Below are 9507 nucleotides of genomic sequence, written 5' to 3'. Positions count from 1 at the left end.
ATACTTGGACTTTCACACACGACTTTAGAGCGTATTTACATTCTCACTTTATATATATATATATAATTCCTAGATAGTTCTCCTACTACTCATCTAAACCCTAATTCACATAAGTCACTTATATTCAATTAAATCACTCAATAATGTCACATCACTTCCTTATATTATATCATTGTCATCTCTATGTACTCTTCATATACCTACATTTATATGACTTTTCAAGTTTTATATATATAATTCCTAGATAGTTCTCCTACTACTCATCTAAACCATAATTCACATAAGCCACTTATGTCATTGTCATCTCTATCTCTACGTACTCTTCATCTACTTACATTTATATGACTTTTCAAGTTTTTTTTTACAAATTTTTCTTTTATATGAATTATAGCATTATTAGGATATGATATGAAACAGCTTCATCCAAATAAATACAAATGGGATTGAATAAATTATTAGGCTATGAAACAACTCCATCCAAATAAATACAAATGGAATTGAATAAATTAATTAGATGTTATGATAATTTTCTTAATGAGAATCCGTTATGGACATTTGTGGGATTCGTAAGGTCAATCTTTATCTTATGATTAGTATTATGGTATTATTACCCACATATAGGATTAGAAGGTTTTTTTTCTTCTTTCTAAATTATCATTATGTTAGTGTACATATAAATAGTAGTTGGTTCTTTAGGCATGACAGACATTTCTATTGAGTTTAACTTTTAGTTAAAAAACAATCATTATTTCAAAACATGGCTCTTATACACTCATGTGTTGTATAGTAGCTGGACAAACAAATTTGAAGTTGAAAGTTAGATTAGTTCATATGTGGAATATAACAGACATATACAAACTAACATAAGTTATGTCTATGAATATGTTGTTTGTTGATGAATAGGTGATGAACTATCTCTATTGATTTTCTTTTCTTCGCAAAATCTCTATTGACGTTTTTTATTATTATTAACTTTTTTTTCTTTTTTTACTTTGATCAACCAGTGCGATAAAATTTATGCTACTTTGAGAAATGATTTGGTGTCAAGGATAAAAAAAAATGGTTGAAGAAAAAAATATGTGTTTATACATTTCAAAAAATTACATGTTAGGATAAATCTTTTACATAGCTAATAGACCTAACTTTAGGAGGTTTTTGGAGTAAGTTAATTAGCATTTAGAATTTTCTATGCATGCATGCTAAAATATTTATATTGGCACACATTGACGGCAATTATATATTTTTTGTAGACACAATAGGATCGTATTTTTTGGGAGAATTTTGATGAGAGAGTGAATTTTTTTTTTTGAAATCATAATTCATCACGTCAAATGTCATGTATAGAGAAAGTTTTCTAAATTTAAAATCACATATTTTACATCTATATTATATTTAGATGATTTTTTTTATTATTGTTGTTATTATTATTATAGTTTCGTTAATACTTATTATTGTTTCAATTAATACAAATAATTTTTCCATGTTATATAATATAAAATAGTGCATAATACCCGTGCATCGCACGGGTAAAAGTCTAGGATATATATATATATATATATGTGTGTGTGTGTGTGTGGGGGGGGGGGGGGGGGGGGCGCACGCGTGTGCGTGAGAAAGTTTAGGGGTGGCTCATATCCATGTGCCACATGGGTCTTGACATAGGGCCTAATATAAGTGGGGGCCTAAAAAAACAGATAATAGTATTAGTAAATTTGTGGGATTCGAGTATTTGAAATTCTTTAGATTAAAAAAAAAAGTAGTTGATATTCTCTTTATTCTAAAATGAGGAATTTCTTAGTTACAAAAGATCATAAAAGAGTTTGTTCGATTGTGAATAATCTTAAAAGATAAATTTTCTAAACGCGTCATAGGTAATAAGTATACTATAGTTTTATCAAATAGAGAGATATGCAATGGACATCAAATTGTTTATCAAACCTTTTTCATGTTATTAGTGACAAGAATGATTATTTTTTTAATGTTATTAATGTTATTTGCAATTTAAATCTATACCTATATATAAAGAGGATACAAAAGTTTTAGTGTCGGCTTTTCATAATATCAACAATACCATTTTTTTAGTAGCAACAAAAATCTTCTATTAAAAAACTCACAATAACATAAGGCACATATTTTTTTAGCGGCAAAAATCTTTTATTAACAAACTCACCAATCATAACATAAGACATGTCTTTTTTTTTTACATAAGTTAGACACAGGCAGACGCGAAACGCGCCTATCTAGCCCGCTAGTTGAAGATAATTATTTTCAATAATAATTTTTACATTTTTCTTAAACAATTTTTTGCAATTTTTTTGATTTACTAGAGCCGTTTTTAATATTCTTACGGGACCTCCAAATAACCGGAGACGAACTTGTTTAAGATGCACGAGTCTATACAATAAACTACTAAAGAAGAAAAACTTTATGGACATTATATAACAAGTAAAAGAATAATTATAATCAAACGAAGTCAATAACCAATGTTATGCGATATATACTAAGACTACATATACACGTGTATATGAAGCCATAAGCCCATGCCCATGCCCATGCCCATGCCCATGCAATTGCCAAGGTTGGTTAGATACTGACCTGAAACCTAATGTAAGGCACATTGCAAGTGTAAAATAGTAAATTATTTAATACTATAGGTTTGTCATTTTTTGACAACCTTTTGATTTTTCTTTCGGTTGAAGTAACAGTTAGGTAAGAATTAACTAGCTACTTACACACTCTCGTCAGTTTTCTTGCACATTAGTTTCTTCTGATTGTGATAACTTCAACAGTGATTTCACTCAAGGGACATGTTGAGTTTAGGATTTTTTTTTTGGCTAGCGGTTGATTTTAGGCTTATATTAAGCAATTTGGTCGAATGTATTAAGCGATCTTTAAGTTTTGTGTAACGGTGCAATAAATAATTAGAAATTTAAAGACCAGGAAGAAAGTCAATTATAGAGATTTAGATATGGTTCATTTTGAAAGCAATTCACATGTGTTGATTGAAGCTATTCGAACCAGACATAGTGGTAACTCGCCAAATTATGTTATCGTGTATAAACTTTGAAGTGAAATTTGTTAGGAGACAAGCGAATATGATTGCTCATACTCTTGTTTCGGACGGTCAATGCTTTGACTAGTTTCTGTAGATTTAATATTATTCCCTTATATATTGAAATTTACTATTTAATAAAATCCTGTAAGTTTGGTTTATTAAAAATAAATAAAAATATTTTGGGAGCTAATTTTAAAGGAAAAAAAACTTCTCACAAAGTCACAATAGGCTATACGTTCGGATCCATAAAAATTCACATCACATGATATATGAATGAAGCAACATCTATAAAACAAAATGATTGATGTTGATTTTCTTTTCTTTCACTTACTTATATGTAAATATAAGCATTTGATGTTGATTTTTAATGCTTTGTATAATATATTTTAGAGGTGAAAAATTGAGCATTTGAGGTTTTGATTTTTTTTTGTTCTACACCATCAGTTTAATCTAGCTTGGAGGTCAGTTTGACATCAAGTGGTTCCAGCTCCCTTCTGATCGCATTTACAGGGGATTGAACCGTGGTTCAACTCTCTACCAAATTCAGCGTCAATCACCACTGAACCATCTAACAATTAGTTGACAAATCGTCAGTTAGTTCAGTGGTGATTAGCGCTGAACTTAGTAGGGAGGATCGCGGTTCGATCTCCCGCAACTGCGATCAGGAGGGGGCTGAAACCGCTTGATGTCAGAATTGACCCCCAAATCAGATTAAACTGGTAGTGAAAAACAAAAAAAAAAAAAAAAAACTAACGATTAGTCGAGGTTTCGATTTTAATTTTGATCAATTTATAAGATTATACATAAATTGTCCACTTGTTTTATATGGGGAAGCAATTTTCTTTAAAAAATTAACCATGATTTCGGAGATGTTAACTTGTCCCATACGTTGTCTGTGTTGAGACAAGTCTTTGAAATGTTTTTGAACTATTCAAATTGGTGATTTTAATTTGCAAATTGTCTGCAAGTGTTTCACTAGGAGTATTTTTGTATTATCCTGTTTCTAATTTTATAGTGTTTTTTTTACTGTTTCTAATTCATACTATAATGTTTGCAGCAACAATTTCAAAAAAATTGTGCAAGACTTCGTAAATGTCCTAAACAAGCACGAGAGTAATAATTAAGTCACATGTTTGAACTCTGCAATCTTAGAAGTTACACAATGATTTTATTCACAAAAAGTCTTTTATTTATATATACTAGCGGGCCAGGCAAGCGCATTCCGCGTCTGTCTGTATCTAACTTATGTCAAAAAAAAAATATATGTTATGTTATTGTGAGTTTGTTAATAAAAAAAATTGTTACTACTAAAAAAATCAAAAGTATTGTTGATATTATTGTTAAGTGTTATTTCAAATTATAGTGAAGGGCAAAATGGACAAAAAAAAGTCAGCTCAAACTCCCTTATCCCTTTATATTGTTATCCCCTTTATATTGTTATAGATTTCAAATTATACTGAAGGGCAAAATGGACAAAAAAAAGTCAGTCCAAACTCTCATATCCCCTATATATATATATATATATTTTTTTTTTTTAATTGTTGTTGTTTTAGTCTCATGCATGTTTAGATTGACATGTTAGTTTAGCAAAACTATGATTTTGCAAAATTTATAAAATATGCATATTTGTATAGACAGCAAGAATTTTAAAATTAAGGTGAGCTACTATGATTTTAACAAAAGTTATATTTTTATTCAATAAAATTATGGTAACATCTTAATTTTGTCATATCCATCCTGAATCATGATCCATCATTCATTTAAGCGTCATGCTAACCAATACTTTCAGAAATTCAGAGTATTAGTTAAAAAAAATTAAAAAAATAATTTAGATTTTGAATAAATATTTTGTATATTTTAAAAAAATAGAATATATAAATCCAAAAAATTTATATCATATTTAGTTTTTTAACTAGTGTTTCGTAAACATTAATTAACATTTGGGTCTTGTTAACATGTGCCCTAATAGAAATTCAACGTTTAACGATATAAGAAATTTAATGCTTCAAAAGTTAAAATGTACAAATTAACATTTAATAATTTCTATTTTTACTTTTTTAACGTTTTAAGGACAGATGTTAACATTCTCTTTAATATTTTCATTCCTTTAAATATATATCGTAGAATGTGTTTTTTTTTTTTTTTAATTCATGAGGGCTAAGGCCTCCGTATACTGTAGCTTCTGATCAAATTATGGTGGCATCATAATTTTATCAAGGTCCCTTTTATCAAACCCAACATTCATGATGCATCAAAGCACATCAATGAATTGTTTAATACATAGTCACATTTGATTGAAGTAGGTGAACTGGTGAAGTTCAGAAAAATGAGGGTGGCTTTTCCCTTAATAATAACTCCCCCTCCCTAATACCCCCAAAATATTTGGTTGCTTTTGGAATTTAGAGATTGGAGAGGACTCGTTCATAAAGATTGGTTGACATGGTGAAATTAAACTATATACCGACTGAAGGATCAATGTTTTAATAAAATAGTTAGAATCTACTTGTCCATAATAATAAATAGGTAAAATACATGTGTGACATCCTAAGTTTAGTGTTTGTAACAATTATGTTTTTTTTTAAGTATTTTAGTTAACATCTTCTTTAAAAAAAAATAATAATAAAGGTATTTTATGTTTTTAATTTGTTGCACTGTTATTTATTTTTCGGTTAACCTGCGTTACTTTGTTGCACCGTGGCGGTTAACGCTGAATTCTACCATGATGAATATTTTGATGAAAAAAATACCTATGCCGGAGAAGATTAATTAAAAGGGTGCACAATAAATTTTTGTAAGAGATGATGACTAGACGGGTAACGATACAACAAATTTAAAACTTGAAAAATATATTTATTACTTAAATTTTTTTAAAAAACCTAACAATTATATATAAGCGTCAAACTTAAAACGTTCTTACAGCCATTTAGCCTAATAAATAGATAAACAATTAAAAACATTGTGGGCTCGTTTGATGTAACGCCCCGATTTTTAGAATATATTGTATTAGGTTATTTTTATTCATTTATTTAATTATTTCTTCATGTTTTGCAATTTTCTGGTCTTGTGTGTTTGTGGGGTACCTTAAGGGTAAGTATAATAGTTGGATTTTTAGTAGTTAGTGATTAGCAAGAGTTAAGAATTTATGTAATTTAAGAGACATACTTAGTATATTTATTCATTTATTTAGTTAGTATAGAAAATGGAAATAAGAAATTATAATAATAGAATTTTTAGTAAACTCAAATTTAGAATTTTAGACAATAAAATTAGAAGAGAATTAGTAGTTAGAAATTGACAAGAATTGAGAAATTGTTAGCGCACATAGTAGACGAGTTTAGAAGGTGAGTTTATGACTTATTTTAGTTAGAATAGAAAAATAGAAAATAATAGTAATAATAGAAAAGTAGTAAGTGGACTTGGGTTGTGATAGCACAAAGTAAAAGACGGGTGCGGATAGGAAGCCCAAAGAATAAGAATTATGTTAAAACTAGTTTAAGTAAACTTGGGATTAACCTAGTTTTCTAACTTAGAAAGAAAATCAGAAAAAATTGAGGTAGAGAAGAGGTAGAGGCAGCCGCCCATAGGAAGGAGAAGAAAGGATTTCAGCAGCTAGGATCAAAGAAAGAATTCATCAAAACTTAAGGTTAGGGGAAGACTTATGTTTAATAATTGGGTGAATCAGAATAGGTTTTATGCTTTCTTTAATTTCTTCTTTTTGATTTCTGTTTGGTGATTTTGTACGAAGTGCAATTTCGTTTTGCCTTAATCTGCTATAATTGTGCATTTACATTCTGATATTTGCTTTGGAATATTGGGTCATGCATTTATGTTTTGAGTGTGTATATTTTGGGTTGAAAATTGGGCAGAGAAATCAGAAATTCTAACCAGCTGGGATTAGAATCATAAATTGAGTGTTAATCCATCACAAAATTAGTTCCTAATTGAATGGTAATCATAGAAAATTAATATTAGATTAATTTTGGGGCGGTTTTCTGGGGTTGCTTGAAACTAAAATATCAAGCTTTAAGACTATGATGATATATATTGTTATTACATTGCTGGTGGCGTGAATGCCATGTTTAGTCTTTGGGTGGTGTTTTAAATGGTTTACTTTTGAGAAAGTGATGATCTATAAGGTTAGTGAAAGGAAGTTGGTTATCTAATATGTACTTAATAACTAGTTGATGTCACTTATTGAGTGTAGTGATAGTTTAGTGAAATTGTAATACAAAGTTACTTACGGTACATGCTACAAATTTGATACAAAATGTGTATGTGATGGTCTTATATTAGAAAATAGTTAGTAGAAATAATTTGAGTAATTAACAACTTGTGAGTTAGGGATGGCTAAGGTTTTTGAGTGACTTTTTATTAGAACAGTTGGTGTTTGATAAAATGAAACTTAATCACTTTTTGTATAAAATTAGTAGGTGAATGAATTAGTAATTAGCCCAAGTTCTTTTGAATAATAGAGCGTTATTAGGTGATGTCTATTTTGAAACTTGGGTGTTTATGTTCTTGTAAAAATAAAAATGAAAATAACAATAAAAATAAAATCGAAACCTCAAATCAATGATTGAAATCAGAAAATTAGGTGTTCTTCAATCACAAAAATTAGCCCCTAATTGACTAGTAATCATAGGAAATTATATTGGATTAATTTGGGATTGTTTTGGAATTGTTCGGAACTTAAAAATCAAACTTTAATTTTTTGTTCTTTTCCCCTGTTGTTTGTGCCTATGTTGTTGCTTGCATCTCGTTGGGATTCAAATCCCGTATGCCGTAGTTGTTGGATTTTTCGTGACTAATGTGTTGGAGAAGTTACTCTGCAACTTGTTTTCAGTTTCTGAGTAGTGTTGTTATGATAGACATGAATGAGGGGGATATTGGGACTATTTCTCTAAAATTTAGAAGGGTGAGTTTAAGGAAGAGTTAAAACTGGATTGTTTTTATATGTACCCTTTAACCTTAGAAAGAAACTGGATGATTGTTTGTGAGTTATAAAAATTGTAAAAATAAAATAAAATAAATGAATAATTAGATAAATGAGTATATTGCTGACAGGTTGAATACTAGTCGTGAGTTTATGTTGATATCCAATTATTACAATGAAGTGGATTAGCATAGTTGTTCATCGTGTGGATGAGTATATGTATAGTTTGAATAAAAATATGTTGTTGGTGAATTCTCTGGATGAAGGCTTGATTAAAACGTGGTTGGTTTCAAATTGAGTAATAAGAAGTCCCCGCCAGAGGTTTGTTGTCGTGCAGAAGAATGATCGATTACAATTTATCTCGGCTTCCAAATTTGTTGTTGTGCAGAGGAATGACCGATTACAATTTATGACGGCTTCCGAATTTGTTGTCGTGCAGAGGAGTGTACATTTATGACCTCCGACCCTGGTACCACGTGTATTAGGGAGTTTTGAATTTTTATGACATAGCCTACATTTGGGAATTGATTTGATTTGATTTTGAAATTTAGTTACTTTGCTATTTGTACTTTTTGTATTGTTTATGTGATTCATTTTTATTAGCATTTACCAATCGTTACATATTTATTTATTTAATTACTTTGCTTGCATTCATCTCAGTTATTGAATATTAGTGCTTACCCTGTTACGTTTTATTTGTTGGTTTGGCCCTACGATGTGCAATCGTAGATTTTCAGGTATAGGGTGAACCTTAAATTTTGCGGTGAAATCCTTTACTCATACTTGAGGTTGGCATGTAGACGTCTCTTTTGATACTAGTAACATGGGGAAAAATTCATCTAGTTTTATTTTCAACTTCTTTTATTTCATAAATACCTCATTTGGGAAACTTTGATGTATTATTTTCATCCAAACAACACTTTATTCTATTTCTAAAATTATTTAGATATTATTAAGAGTTTTTCAGTTTAATGAGAGTTTGTATTTCAGACAATTTTATTCATTCCGCTGTGATGTTTAATTAAATAGAAATTATGTTTTGCATTTTAGTAAGTGACATCCTCTTTTGAAAAAAAGTAATCATTTTTTTTATTAATGATAATCGGTTGGGAAATGAGGGTGTTACATTTGATGCGCATGATAAGATAGTGACATGATAGAATATACAACAAGATAATGATAGGATAAAATATCAGTAGATTAACAGTTATCCTCAGTTATCATATCCGTGTTTGGTGCACACAAGATAACAAACATGATAACTATTATATCTTATTTTTAATGTACACACTTGCTCATAACAATATGATAAGATACATAACATATTTAAATGATAAAATTACCCTTGTAAAACAATTGTTATTTTTAAAAAATTATATTGCAATACTTTGAATTTTATAAATCAAAATATAAATAAGTAATCACTTTATAAAATTTTAAATAAAAATCATAACAAAATAAACATATTAATTTTTTTATATGAATCATGATCAAATAAATAACTCAATTATACATGTTA

General features: G+C 29.0%; 1 long non-coding RNA gene across 1 annotated transcript; it reads left to right on the top strand.

The window, feature by feature from the left end:
- The first annotated feature begins 6497 nt into the window (after nucleotides 1-6497).
- LOC123885681 lies at nucleotides 6498-8931 on the top strand. Its single transcript, XR_006801219.1, has 2 exons — nucleotides 6498-6698; nucleotides 8718-8931. It is a non-coding gene; the product is annotated as an uncharacterized LOC123885681 (long non-coding RNA).
- Nucleotides 8932-9507: the final 576 nt, after the last annotated feature.

The sequence above is a fragment of the Trifolium pratense genome, linkage group LG1 (assembly GCF_020283565.1).
Source record: "Trifolium pratense cultivar HEN17-A07 linkage group LG1, ARS_RC_1.1, whole genome shotgun sequence".
NCBI classification, from domain to species: Eukaryota; Viridiplantae; Streptophyta; class Magnoliopsida; order Fabales; family Fabaceae; genus Trifolium; species Trifolium pratense.
This window is presented reverse-complemented; position numbering and strand designations above follow the sequence as displayed.